At 36.5% G+C, this 15000-nt stretch overlaps 1 long non-coding RNA gene across 1 annotated transcript in view; it reads left to right on the top strand.

Annotated features, from left to right (window-relative positions):
• LOC118768650 overlaps positions 1-291 on the top strand; it is a 13972-nt gene extending 13681 nt beyond the window's left edge. Inside the window, exon 3 of the long non-coding RNA XR_005004434.1 lies at positions 218-291. This is a non-coding gene — a long non-coding RNA (uncharacterized LOC118768650). The remainder of the gene's footprint in view (positions 1-217) is intronic.
• The last annotated feature ends 14709 nt before the right edge of the window (positions 292-15000 follow it).

Below are 15000 nucleotides of genomic sequence, written 5' to 3'. Positions count from 1 at the left end.
CATTATTTATAACTTAATACTAAATCATTATTGTGAAATAAGTTAAAACTATTTCTTATAGATATTATTAATATTATAAGGTGCAAGAATGATTGTGTGCTTAAGAAGTTTGCTTCCCAACTGTGTAGGCTCAGGTTCAATGCCACTGTGTGGTGCCTTGGATAATTGTTTCCTATTTTGACCACAGACCACCCAGAGTGTTGTGAGAGGGTTTGAGGATTTGGTTGTTGGAAACTGAAAAAGTTTATCATATATATATATATGTGTGTGTGTGTGTGTGTGTGTGTGTGTGTGTTCTTGTTTTAACATCACTCCATAGTTATAAGCAAGTGTTACTATCATACAAGGAATGTCCTTAATTTTCTATCTTCTGTGAAAACATGTCAAACCATGGGGAAATATCAGCATCCTTGAGGATGAGCAAAGGTTCTGTAGAACCCCTGCCTCAACAATTTCCATCTGACCCATGCAAACTAAACAATGATGATGATAATGATGATATTAAGGTTGTGATAAATATTTCTAAGTAGAGTGAAGTGTCTTTCTTAGATTATCTTCTTTAATAACACTCACCTTTCAGTTTCTGCAAAAATACAAACATTTTTCCTCTTTCTTTGTTGTTTACACAGATAGGCAGAGGAGTGGCTGTGTGGTAAGTAGCTTGCTTCCAAACCACATGGTTCCAGGTTCAGTCCCACTGCATGGCACCTTGGGCATGTGTCTTCTACTATAGCCTCGGGCTGACCAAAGCCTTGTGACTGGATTTGGTAGACGGAAACTGAAAGAAGCCCGTCGTATATATGTATATATATGTATATATGTGTGTGTGTGTGTATATGTTTGTGTATCCGTGTTTGTCCCCCCCCCCCAACATCACTTGACAACTGATGCTGTGTGTTTACATCCCCGTAACTTAGCGGTTCGGTAAAAGAGACCATTAGAATAAATATTAGGCTTACAAAGAATAAGTCCTGGGGTCGATTTGCTTGACTAAAGGTAGTGCTCCAGCATGGCCACAGTTAAATGACTGAAACAAGTAAAGGAATAAAAGAGAGAATATATCAGGCTAAATTTGATAGTTTTGCATAAAAGAAAGAGAAAACAATATAACCCATCTAAAAATAAGTATTTTAAAAATTCAAAAAATTTAAACTAGATTATGGCTAGGAAATAACAGTTTACTCAAAGTAGCTGCTCTTAGCTTCCATCATGGCTTTAAAGACAGCTCTGGACCTGGCACATGCATTCCTTGAGATGTTCAAACACCTTGGTGAGAATCATCATAATACAGATAACTATTTTCCAATAATCAGAAGGCTTCCAGTTCTCCATATCAGCTAACTTTGTTTCAATCGCAGCTTTAATCTATATGCTCCCCAATACTGTTGACTATTCACCAATACATCAAAATGTTCCAGAAGAAACAAAACACACAAAATCATAAAGTTTAACCCAAACACTTAGTACATACATATAATTATATATATACTGGATGTTCTGGCTTGTGGTTGTTTGCATAAAAGAAGAAAACACAATATCCTGTACAAAAATAACATTTTTAAAAAATCAAAAAATATCAACTTCTAGATTATGGCTGGGAGGTAACAGATTACTCAGAGTAGCAACCTTCAGCTTCCAACACCACCCCAAGACAAATCTGAAATTTGGTGCATACATTCCTCATTGTGTCCCTGGGAAGATCTTCAACACCACCTTGATCTTGGCTACCAGCTCAGCCATGGTTTAGCAGGTAGGGTGGCTAGGGGCTTTCTCAACTATGTTGTGCCCCACACATAAGTAATTCATGGGATTAAAATTAGGGAATTAACAGACCAGAAATTGGGGCCGGTGATGCCATGAAAATTCTTCAACAACCATTTCTGACTCTAAGAACATGGCCCGAAATTTTTGGGGAGGGGGCCTGTCGATTAGATCGACTCCAGTATGCAACTGGTACTTAATTTATCGACTCCAAAAGGATGAAAAGCAAAGTCGGTGTGGTGGAATTTGAACTCAGAACACAAAGACAGATGAAATACTGCTAAGCATTTTACCTGTTGTGCTAACATTTCTGCCTGCTCACCACCACCTTCCCAGGCCAAAAATATTATTTAGATTAGTGAAGAACTCCAGGTATTCTTATGGCAAAGTCCAAGGTTATGCTTCATCACACTTCTACTTTGTAAAGCCATGGATGGGTTCCATACAAACTAGTTTTAGCACAGAGTGATATATAAAATCAAGTTTGAAATAATGATCATTATATATTTTCCCTTTATTAGTGCAGTAATCATTGAGGTTTACTCAACTGGTCTACTGAAAAATTGAGAAAATTAAATGCCCTAAAAATTAATGTTACTTTTATCAGAGCCCACGAGCATATGGTGTAGTGATTAAGAGCGCGGGCTATTAACTCCAAGATTCCAAGTTCGATCCCAGGCAGTGACCTGAATAATAATAATAATAATGATGATGATGATGATGATGATGATGACGCTGCCCGCCACCGACAACGACGACGATGATATTGAAAAATACCTTAGTAATGAGAAAAGTAATGACAGCCTTTGAGAAAGAGAGAAAAAACCTCCTCAGCAAAACAAAGCTCCAGAAGAAAACCAAAACTTTCAGACAGGGACCGTCAGACTCTTACGCAAATTCTTAGAAGGGATCACAAAAGAACAGATCTCAAATTTACTGCAGAGCTTAATGACCACCTCTAGAACCCAGCTTCCGCAAAAATTGTTTGCCAGGAGCTGCACAAAGCCAGATTTCATGGGAGAGTTGCAAGCAGAAAACCACTACTTTCAAATACAAATGTTGCTAAGTGTTTAGAGTAGAGTAAAAATCTGCAGAATTAGTCCCTAAAGAAGTGGAAGAATGTTATTTTCTCAGACGAGTCATCCTTTACCTTATTTCCAATGACCAGCATATACGTGAAGCATTTGACCCAGACTGCCTGCTTCCAATTGTTATATATATATATATATATATACATATATATATATATATATATATATATATTCATCATCATCATCATCATCATCACTATCACCATCATTTAATGTCCTTTTTCAATGCTGGTATAGGGTGAACAGTTCAATATAAACTGATGAGTAAGAGGGCTGTGTCAAGCTCCAGTGTCTGATTTGGCATGGCTTCAACTGCTGGATACTCTTCTTAATGCCAGTCACTTTACAGAGAGTACTAAGTGTTTTTTTCATGGCACTAGCACTAGTGAGGTCACCAAGTACTAGGAAAACATTATTTGGTATTTAAATCAATCTCATTATAAATTTTAAGTGTAATAAAACAAAATGGAAAATTGGTTTTTAGTAATAATTCAAATGATGGTCTACTTGATAAGGAAATAAATTCAATGTGGAAGCTATGACACAGTCACTCAACTTGTTAACATAGCATCAGTGTCTTCTTTAAAGCCACTAAGTAGAACACACTGAATAAAGTAGCCCTAGATACTTCTAGGAAGTTAGATTAGTCATAGCTAGAGTAATTTTGATCAATAAGGATTGATCTAGTGCTGAAACATCCAGTTCCACTTTTTGCTCAATTTTTTAGTCCTAAGAAATTTCTTATAAAATTACAGTAGAAAATGTAAATGTATTCAAAAGTATTTTGAAGTATTTTCAGATTCAGTAGTTATTCATATTTAATGATAAGCTGTTTTCAATTTAATCTCTCTCTCTCTCTCTCTCTCTCTCTCTCTCTCTCTCTCTCTCCTCTCTCTCTCTCTCTCTCTCTCTCTCTCTCTCTTCTCTCTCTCTCTCTCTCTCTCTCTCTCTCAGTTTTAAATGAACTAATGTTGTAAATAAGACTAGCAAAGATTAAGAATTGGAGACTTGAAAAAATTGATATCATTACACTTCGACAAATATTTAAATGTTCAGAGTTTGTAAGAAATATCAAAACTGAACCATTTATAAAATAGTGTATAAGAGAGTATGTATTACAGGGGAAATGTGTCTGGCATAAATCAACACTATTTGTTGATATAGAGTAAGTGAAAACAATTTCATCCACTCATGACTAAATATTTCAAGGAAACTATTTGGAAAGTCTTGGAATGCCACCACTAGTTATTTAGAAATAGTATAGGATTTGCCAATGTCTCGCAAAGAATACACAAAACGAAGATCAGATGACCAGTTTAGTTATTTTAAGTGCTATTTACTTCAGACAAAACTTTCAGCTTGTTAGTTGAAAGAATTTTGTTGAAAATAAATAAATAGATAAATACATACATAAATAAATAAATAAATAAAAAAATTCTGCAATGTTTCAGATCTTAGCTTTAAGATTAAAAATGAGGAAATAATGATAGAATTTCTACTATATTCCATATAGGGCTCTTACAATGTAACCTTATCTGTTCCTTTCCAGACATGCTTCTTGTATTATTAACTGTTTAGAATTCTGGAGTTTGTGCATAATTTAAAGTTTTAGGCTAGTTTCTTTGAAAATATCTACTGCTTCCTTCCCATTTCCAAATATATATCTTTTCTCAATGAATTTGCCTTCCTTTCTCCTTCTGGCGTTCATTAAATAAATATTACTAAAATAGCAGGGGTTGAATTCAATTAAATTTTCCACACCCATTCAAAACCTGGTCTCTTACTCAGTCAGAAAGAATTATAGTAATTTTTTTTTTTTTGTTATTTCAAATGATTCTGTTTTATTTTCATCAAAACTATTTTTGTAGAAAATAATTTTGTCTCCATGCATTAAGGCATATCTTGATGTAATCCACGGTTGTATAAAGTCTTTAATGTATTCCAGATGTAAGAATAATGTTAATAAAGTACCCTGCTTAAGAACACAGAGTATTATAAGGGTGAATATCCAGAATCTGAAGAAACTAGTGAGAGGTGTTCAAGTAGCGTCTTTAGAAAATCAGGTAAGAATGCCTTGCAAGTATATTTATTCTGTGTCTGAGCTCTGAGTTCAAATCTGACCAAAGCCGACTGTGTTTTTTATCTCTTCAGGGTTCATAAATAAAGTGCCAGTCAAGTACTGGGGTTGAACTTTCCTCTTTCTCCTTCATTTGAATACATCAAGGGTCAAAGAAAGTAGCATTTCCATAACTACACTTTGAACACAAGATATGATATTTAAAATTTTTTATTCAGGTCTTGTTTTTAATATCCTTTTGTCTTTTATGCTTTAATTGTTTCAGCCATTGGACTGCTGGAGTATGCTCTGCTGGACTGCTGGAGTATGCTCTGCTGGATGTGTAATGTCAGTGTGCATACTCAACAGAGTGTAAGTACCTTGAGAGAAAAGTTGGACCTAAGAAGCATCAGATGTGGTGTGCAAGAGAGACGACTGTGCTGGTATGGCCATGTGGCAAGAATGGATGTGGACAGCTGTATGAAAAAGTACCACACTCTAGTGGTTGAGGGAACCTGTGGAAGAGGTAGACTCAGGAAGACCTGGGATGAGGCGGTGAAGCATGACCTTCGAACATTGGGCCTCACCAAGGCAATGACCAGTGACTGGGACCTTTGGAAATATGCTGTGCTTGAGAAGACTCGGCAAGCTCAAGTGACACTATAACCTTGTGGCCTATGCCAGGGGTGTAACCAGCCCACTTATGTGTACCTTTCCTTCATTGGACACTAAACTCTGCTTGTGGAAACCTGTTGAGGCAAGTGAAATTGAAATCGAAATCAAATTCAATGACTGGCATCCGTGCTAGTGGAGTGCTAAGAGTACCATACAAGTGAGATCGTTGCCAGAGCAAGAAGCTGGCCTCCATGCCGGTGGCACGTAAAAAGCACCATTCGAGCCTGATCATTACCTGTGTCGCCTTACTGGCACTTGAAAAAACATTTGAGCGAGGTCATTGCCAGTGCTGTTGGACTGGCTCCTGTGCAGGTGGCACATAAAAAGCACCATTTGAGTGTCTGTGTTTGTTCCTACCACCATTTGACAACCAGTCTTGTTCTTTTTATCACGTCCCTATAACTCAGTGGTTCAACCAAAAAGGCCAACAGAATAAGTACAAGACTTAGAAATAAGTTACAGGGTCAATTTATTTGATTAAAACTCTTCAAAGCATTGCCCCAACATAAAGAACTACAAGATATAAGATAGACAAAGTTATATTTGTTGCAAACCATGAATACATATTATTTTCTGCATATAACACACATATATAACATACTCTTCATAACTTCAAAAAGGAGTGGCTGTGTGGTAAGAAGCTTGCTTCCCAACCACATGGTTCCACCAGGTTCAGTCTGACTGCATGGCTCCTTGGGCAAGTGTCTTCTACTACAGCCTCAGGTTGACCAAAGCCTTGTGAGTGGATTTGGTAGACTGAAACTGAAAGAAGTCTGTCATATATATATATATATATATATATGGGGGGGTATGTTTGTATGTGTGTGTGTGTGTATTTGTGTGTCTGTGTTTATCTCCCCATTATCGCTGGACAACCAATGCCGGTGTGTTTACGTACCTGAAACTTAGCGGTTCAGCAAAAAAGATACTGGTAGAATATGTCCTAGGCTTACAAAGAATAAGTCCTGGGGTCGATTTCTTTGACTAAAGGCGGTGCTCCAGCATGGCTGTAGTCAAGTCACTGAAATAAATAAAAGAATAAAAGAATCAAGTTTCTTTTCATGAGACCCTACAATGCAAAAGTCTGAGGTTATAATTTTATATGAGGTCTTCCCCTCCAACAAACAACTATAAAAAAACAAAAGCACTGGCATAGTGTGAGTTTTGGCCACCTTTTGAGGTAGCCAAATCATCCATCCACTTCTTTAAATGTAACATACCTTTGACTACAATGAACACACAAGTGTAAAATGGTGCTTCCTGTGCAATCTGTATGCCTCACATATCAATACTATACCACTGCAGTAGTACATAGTACATATTTTTGTGCATCTCTCTCTCTCTCTCTCTTCAATAGTTGGACCTCAGCCGTGCTGAAACGTTACTTTGAAGGTTTTAGTAGAACAACTCGCCCCTCCCCAACATATTTTTAAGCTTGATACATATACTGTCAGAGATGTAACAAATGACTACCAGTTATCAAACAGTGGACGGGACAAACACATACGTAAAGCAAAGACACATGTATATAACAGATTTCCACACAGTTTCCGTCTACCAAATTCTCTCACAAGGCATTAAATGGCCTGGGGCTGTAGTAGGCAACACTTGCACAAGGGGCCATATACTAGGATTGTACCTGAAACTATGCAGCTGCAAAGTAAGCTTCTGCACCACTCAACCATTTCTAATTATTTTACAGCAATTGCATTATATAAAATTTGATCATAATTAAGATAATTGTTTATTATTCTTTCATTGATGTATTTCGGAATGGTCATTTTTTTTTTTTGCCAAATAAACATACACACTATATATTTTTCCATCACTCGTTTATTACTGTTCTTATTTTATTATTTTAACTCATGTCCAGTATCCAGAAATCTTTCTTTGCACATCTGTGACCTCTTCAGAGACACTTCGTTTTCATGTATGTTCTTGTTCTACTTACTCCATTCTGTTCTTCAGAATAGGTCACAGATGTGTGAAAAAAGATTTCTGGACAATGGACATGAGTTAAAATAATAAAAATAGAACAGTAATAAACAAGTGAAGGACAAATATATAGTGCTTGTGTTTATTTGGTAAAAAAAACCCCAAAAAACGACCATCCCAAAATATATCTGTTTCAACACACAATTTCACACCAGGAATCATGCAACACAAATTGATAATCATAAATACTTTTATTGTTTTACTTGTTGTGGCCATGCAAGAGCACTGCCTTTACTCAAACAAATCGACCCCAGGACTTATTCTTTATAAGCCTAGTACTTATTCTATCAGTCTCTTTTGCCAAACCACTAAGTTATGGAGACATAAACATACCAACATCAGTTGTCAAGCGATGGTGGGGGGACAGACACACAAATACATACATACATACATACATACATACATACATACATGGTGGCTGCCCCCTCGTTATCGAGTATGGCCATTGTGCGAAGCTTAATCAATGTTATTATCGTGCAATGCCTGTGCAAGAAGATTTTTTTTTAAGTGAGGAAAGGCTGTGCACTGAGTCAATCCCACTCACTAAGCAACAGCAGCCATAATCCGAAAAGAAGAACAAGTCAACATCATCAGTAACCACTGAGCCACAGGTTTTATGTCGGAGTTATCCCAGTTACCTGAGTTACCTTCTCCTAGAAGGTTGCCCTAACAAAGGCTAGGAGTCCTACACTCCCAATGGTTTAACCGCGTGATCGGGTATTCAGTCCGATTATTTCTATGACCCCGCGCATGATACAGCCTTAAGACATTTACTGGATGGCCGTTGACTCTCAATAGTTCCTCCGCCCTTTGACGGGTTTTGCTTTTCATCCCGCATGGTGTCCAATAAACACCCTCCTCACCAAGCAAGCTTGGTGGGGTTGCCGGTTTAGTCGCCGACGACCCGACCATGCAACAGGTTGTACTGGATTACATGTTACCAGTAGCACTCAAAAGTGACCTGACATACACATACATACATACATACATACATACATACATACATACATGGTGCCACACAGTGGGACTGATCCTGGAACCATGTGGTTGAGAAGCCAGCTTTTTACCACACAGCCACTTCTGCACCTATAAAGGATTTGTAGCTCATTGGTCCAAAAAAGTTTGAAGGGTTGTCATTTCTCCCATGAAAGGAATTTAAAAGTATAAAATATCCATTCTAATATCTTACCATCACTTACATCACTTCCCAACTATCTCCCTCCTCTTCTAAAATTTGAATAGTCATGTTGTTCCACTCCAGCAAGAAACCTGTTCTGTTCTGGCCCTTTCTCTTATATTTTATTCCTCTCTACTCCTTATCTTCACAGCATAGAGTTATCATGCCCTACTCAGGCTTCAGAGTTTTGCAAATCACATGGCGATTTCAGTAGTGCTAGTGGCATGAAAAAGTACCCAGTACATGCTGTAAAAAGGTTAGTATTAGGAAGGGCATCTAACCATAAGAAATCATGCCAAAGCAGACACTGGAGCATGTTGCAGTCCTTCGGCCCATAGGATACTGTCAAAGTATTCAACTCACATCCACATGGAACACAGATATTAAATGATGCTGGTGGTGATGGTGCTGCTGCTGGTAGTGGTGGTGGTGGTGGTGCAGCAGCTGCTGCTGTTGCTGCTGATGCTGATGATGAGGATGATGATGACTACTTCTAGAAATTTATTCAAAGGAATGCTTATTTCATTGAAATTAATGTAGTTGCTGCACAAAACTGCTATTTCTCAGCAATTTTTCAGTGAGATAATTTATCTTATCTATATTCAATGAGTTTGTTCACAAGTCTTATTAAATTCATTTATTTATTTACACTGTCACTGTTCAGAACTGATTACACAATATACTTTAATATTTTAAATTCTAAACACATAAATTTCACACCTCAAACTTTTCTTTACAGCAGTTAGATGTAAAGAAATCTATATGAATCTATATTATTACTGAGAATTTTGAGTGTGCGTGTGTGTGTGTGTTGTGTGTGTGTGTTGTGTGTGTGTGTGTGTGTGTGTGTGTGTGTGTGTGTGTGTGATTCTTTTTAGGAATAGTATATTTCAAATTACAAACATAATCCTATAAATAATAGCATGTAAATATTAAACTGAAAAACTCTTTTAGATAGGAAAAGTTGAAGGCTCTATACTTATATAACTCTCTCTCTCTCTCTCTCTTCCTCTCATTCCCTTTCCCTATATGTGAATGTATGTATGTATGTATATATGTCTCTATCTATCTATCTATCCATCTATCTATCTATCTATCTATCTATCTATCTATCTATCTATCTATCTATCTATCTATCTATCTACCCACCTATAAAACTAAGGCTGTTGTGAATAAAGACTTGTTTTAAGAAGAAAAATGTTTTATAACTGTTTGCGTAGCTGTGTTATAATTTTTTAGAATTACTAATTGTAATCTCTTTTTTTTTTAAATACTTATGGTTGATTGGATCATTTTCAAAATCATTAAGCTTGTCAAACAAACTATCTCTTTTACATTCTGAGTTCAAACCTGCTGAAGTCAACGTTGTCTTCTACCCTGCCAAGATTAATAAAATAAAGTAGCAGCCTAGTACTCAAGTTGCTGTAATGTATTCTAGATGTAAATGAAAGTATAATGGAAGAAGGTTTCATCAGATCAGTAAAAGCAAATACAAAGTTGGTTATGAGAAATCTATTAAACAGGACTTCCTCCCTGCCATGGGCCCTCTTCTAGAATGAAAGAAAGGAAATAAGAAAGGGAGAGAGGAAGAAAAATCAATCTTAGGACCAATCCTGAAAGGATGAAAACAAAGTTGATGTTGGTGCAATTTGAACTCAGGCGTAGGAGTGGCTGTGTGGTAAGTAGTTTGTTTACGAACCACATAGTTCCAGGTTCAGTCCCACTGTGTTGCACCTTGGGCAAGTGTCTTCTATTATAGCCTTGGGCCGACCAAAGCCTTGTGAGTGGATTTGGTAGATGGAAACTGAAAGAAGCCTGTCGTGTATATGTATATATATATATATGTATATATATGTATGTGTGTGCATATGTTTGTGAGTCTGTGTTTGTCCCCCCAACATCACTTGACAACCAATTCTGGTGTGTTTATGTTTCCGTAACTTAGAGTCAACAATGATGATGATGATGATGACAACAACAATGATGACGATGGCAATGACAATGATAGTGATGATGATGCTGATGATGATGACAATGATGACAATGATGACAATGATGACAACAATGATGATGATAATGATGGTGGTGGTAGTGATACTACTGGTACTGCTAGTTCTGGTACAGGAAGCGGTGCTGTAAATGTCATCCCCATAACTGTTTTTGGAATTATAGAAGGAATCAGTTTAATGTATCATTCAAAAACCAATAGTTTTTACTTCAGTTTCTGACACTTTGTGCCTTTTGTGGGTTTTTTTAAAATCATGTAACTAATAATAAAACTAGATATATGAAAGAAGTCAGTTCTGCGTAAAACTTTTAAAATGTTCTACTTTAATAGGCATAGGAGTGGCTGTGTGGTAAGTAGCTTGTTTACTAACCACATGGTTCCGGGTTCAGTCCCACAGCGTGGCACCTTGGACAAGTGTCTTCTACTATAGCTTCAGGCTGACCAAAGCCTTGTGAGTGAATTTGGTAGATGGAAACTGAAAGAAGCCTGTCGTATATATGTATATATATGTATATGTGTGTGCATATGTTTGTGTGTCTGTGTTTGTCCCCCAACATCGCTTGACAACCAATGCTGGTGTGTTTATGTCCCCATAACTTAGCAGTTTGGCAAAAGACACCGATAGAATAAGTACTAGGCTTACAAAGAATAAGTCCTGGGGTTGATTTGTTCGACTAAAGGTGGTGCTCCAGCATGGCCACAGTCAAATGACTGAAACAAATAAATGAGTAAATGAGTGCATAGCAAATTCAAATAAATGCCCCAAAGTATTCTGTCCAATCCACTAACAACTCTGCCCGCTCACCACCTTAACCTGTTAGTGTTCAGATTATTCTGTCAAATGTAATGCTTATTCATTTACATTATTTTGAATTAATCATGCATTATCATGTAGCTTTGAGATTTCAATGACGTGATTGTTTATTTTTATAATGATATTGAAGGACAGTTGTAAGAGGCTAGATCTAACTAGAACATAAACAAATAGAATATTTAGGCCAGATGTGCCCAATTTAAGTGCTAAAAGATTAAAACAAGTAGAATGTGTGCCACCCAGGGCAGCCCTTGAGTTTGCTGTCACTCACCAGGTTCCCAAGCCTAAACAGGCTTGTACAGCAGAGCCAAAAAGTGTCATCCCCATAAAAGTGTCAACTGGTAGCGACCATTTCTCTCTCCCCAACTCCAGTTAGGGGTTACTGAAACTAGACTATGTTTTGGAAATAGAAAGCATTAATCAGTAGCTCATTAAGTTGGTAATTAATTTAACTAACAGTAGTTAGTAATTAATAAAATTGACTGCAAAGCTATGTATACAATCATAAGCTGTTTTTGCCTCTTCTAGGTCCTTATTTATAGCAGACACCATTCTACATATTTATATGGATTTATATAAATATATTTCTTCATGTCTAACTGCAAGTATTAAGAATGAAATTTATGTGTTCCGATTATAAATATGTGTTTTTAGAGGAGAGAGTGTACTGGCAGAATCATTTGTGCACTGGAACAAAAATGCTTTGTATTATTTTTATGTTCTGAGTTCAAATCCTACTAAAGGAAAACTTTGGTTCTCATTTTTTAAGGGTTGATAAGATAAAGTACTGGTCAGCTACTAGATTTGTTAGTATGGAGAAATCCTCTACTTTTAAAACTGGCCTTGTGTCTAAATTAGAAGCCTTTATAAAATAATATTGTGTTGTGTAGTCTGTTCTGAAAGGCATCTTACTCTTTTACTCTTTTACTTGTTTCAGTCATTTGACTGTGGCCATGCTGGAGCACCGCCTTTAGTTGACCAAATTGACCCCAGGAATTATTCTTTGTAAGCATAGTACTCATTCTATCGGTCTCTTTTGCTGAACTGCTAAGTTACAGGGATGTAAACACACCAGCGTCAGTTGTCGAGCAATGTTGGGGAGACAAACACAGACACAGGCTGTTAGTAAGGTTAGGATTGGCAGTGAGTACAGTGAAGAATTCCGGATAGAAGCTGGCATCCACCAGGGCTCAGCCTTCAGTCCCCTTCTATTCATCATAGTCCTCCAGGCAATAACAGAGGAATTTAAGATGGGTTGTCCCTGGGAGCTCCTCTATGCTGATGACCTAGCCCTCGTAGCAGAATCACTACCGGAACTAGAGAAGAAATTTCGTGTGTGGAAGCTAGGTTTAGTGACCATCCCACCTTTTGTTTCAGACAATCAGTCTAGGACTACATTATCCAATGTATCCTTCCTCTCTTTCTTTTTTATGACAGCATGGTTATATAGTATGGTGTAATGTGAAAGTTAGACTATAGGATGTGTTATTTCCAGCAGGTCAAACCGCTGGTAACTTTATATTTCTTTTTCTAATATTCCTATCAATCAAAACGATTCCTCCATCTAACTCACTCCATATATCCATCTGTATTTTTTATGTTTGCTGCAATTGGTATTACATATAAGAAAAAATTTTAAAAAGCTGCCAACATATGATGGTTCATACCATGTATAATGGCTGATATAACAAAAGATATATGTCTAACGTACAAAAAAAGAAATGAAATAATATCTATTCTGAAAGTGAATACTTAAAAGAATCTTTTTAGTAAAACAGATGAAGCAAACAAAATATAGACAGAATTACAGCAATAAAAAATTGTGCGATAAAACAGAGGATAAACATTTTCCTAAATGGACAGTTGACTTTGAAAGTTTACTTAGTAAAAGACAATCAAATTAATGTTTAAATAATAAAGGAAAATAAATTTATGTAATCAGATATCTCAGAAACAAAATGCATTAACTATACATTTTGCAAAATGAGAATAAATATAAACATTTTGTAAAGAAAAACTAAAAACTAATTTAGAAGAGAGAGAAAAGCATATCATAGTTATTAGGAATTAATAATTATTCTTTAATCTGTCAATGGCAAACTCACTAGTGCTGGTTCCATGATAAAATGCACCCAGCACACTCAGTAAGTGGTTGGCAAATGAACTGAGACAATATAAGACTGAAAGGACTCTTAGTATCGATAGGGACACGACAGTCTCTTGTACTGGTACTAAAATAAAATGCATTCTATATACTCTGAAAAGTGGTTGATGCATCAGTTGAGAGAACATACAGAAGAGAGGAAGCCTTAATTTTATCAAGGACATGAAAAGCTCACTAGTGTAGGTGCCACAATAAAATGCATCACATCTTAATTAAAAAAATAAAGACCATGTGCATGAAACAAAACTAAATGGAGAAAATATTATCAAAGTGATGAATACATAGGTCATACCAGTACAAAAGATATTCTGCTTTTTTCTACAATGGACAAAGACAAAGCTACAGGAATTAGCTAGAACTAAAAGGCTGCTCACAGTGCAAAATGCATACCACTCTAAAAGTAATCCTTTCTACTAAAGGCACAAGGCCTGAAAATTCTGGGCAGGGGACTAGTTGATTTTATTTACCCCAGTGTTTCACTGGCACTTAATTTATTGACCCTGAAAAGATGAAAGACAAAGTTGACCTCAGTAGAATTTGAACTCAGAATGGAGCGACAGGCAAAATACTGCTAAGCACTTCATACACAATACAAATGATTGTGCCAGCTCCCTGTCTTACACCACCCTAAAAATAATATCAATAGCCTTTACTACTAAGAAAGAAAGTGGGGAGAGGCTTGTTAAATGCACAAGAGACCATTAGTACTGCACTATAGTGTTTGAAAAACTATGTAGCATAGTGAAAAATGAATACTATCTGAGGCTAGAGATATACAAGTTACTGAAACAGACAGAGAATTCAAGAACACAAGAAGGGACAACAGGGCAAATAGCTAGAAAGAGAAGAAATCATATGGTCAGTTCATACAACAAACCAAGAGTGTTGTAAGTATAGAATAATGGTTTTGGCTGGCAGCTGGAAAACTGAAACAAGAAACTGAAGTATTGCTTATAGCTGTTAAAAAACAAGCCATTAGAATGAATTTTATGAATACAAACACTGATAAAACTCAAAGAACAATGGAGAGTCTGTGAAAACAGAAAGTTAGCCCAACAAGAATATAGAAACAAGCAAGACTGTATTGGCAAAAGAGTGTGTTGGAATGTTAGCCAATAGTGTGGATTCGAAGAGACAGAAAAGTAACACAAACAAACAAGCCAGAAAATGGTGAATAATAATTACAGGATTTTATGGGATTTCTCCATAGAGACTGATCACACAATTGAAGCAAGGAAACCAGACATAATTGGAGAGGA

This window comes from Octopus sinensis, linkage group LG2 (genome assembly GCF_006345805.1).
Source record: "Octopus sinensis linkage group LG2, ASM634580v1, whole genome shotgun sequence".
In the NCBI taxonomy this organism is placed as follows: Eukaryota; Metazoa; Mollusca; class Cephalopoda; order Octopoda; family Octopodidae; genus Octopus; species Octopus sinensis.
Note: the sequence above shows the minus strand (reverse complement) of the source record. Positions and strands in the feature narration are given on the sequence as shown.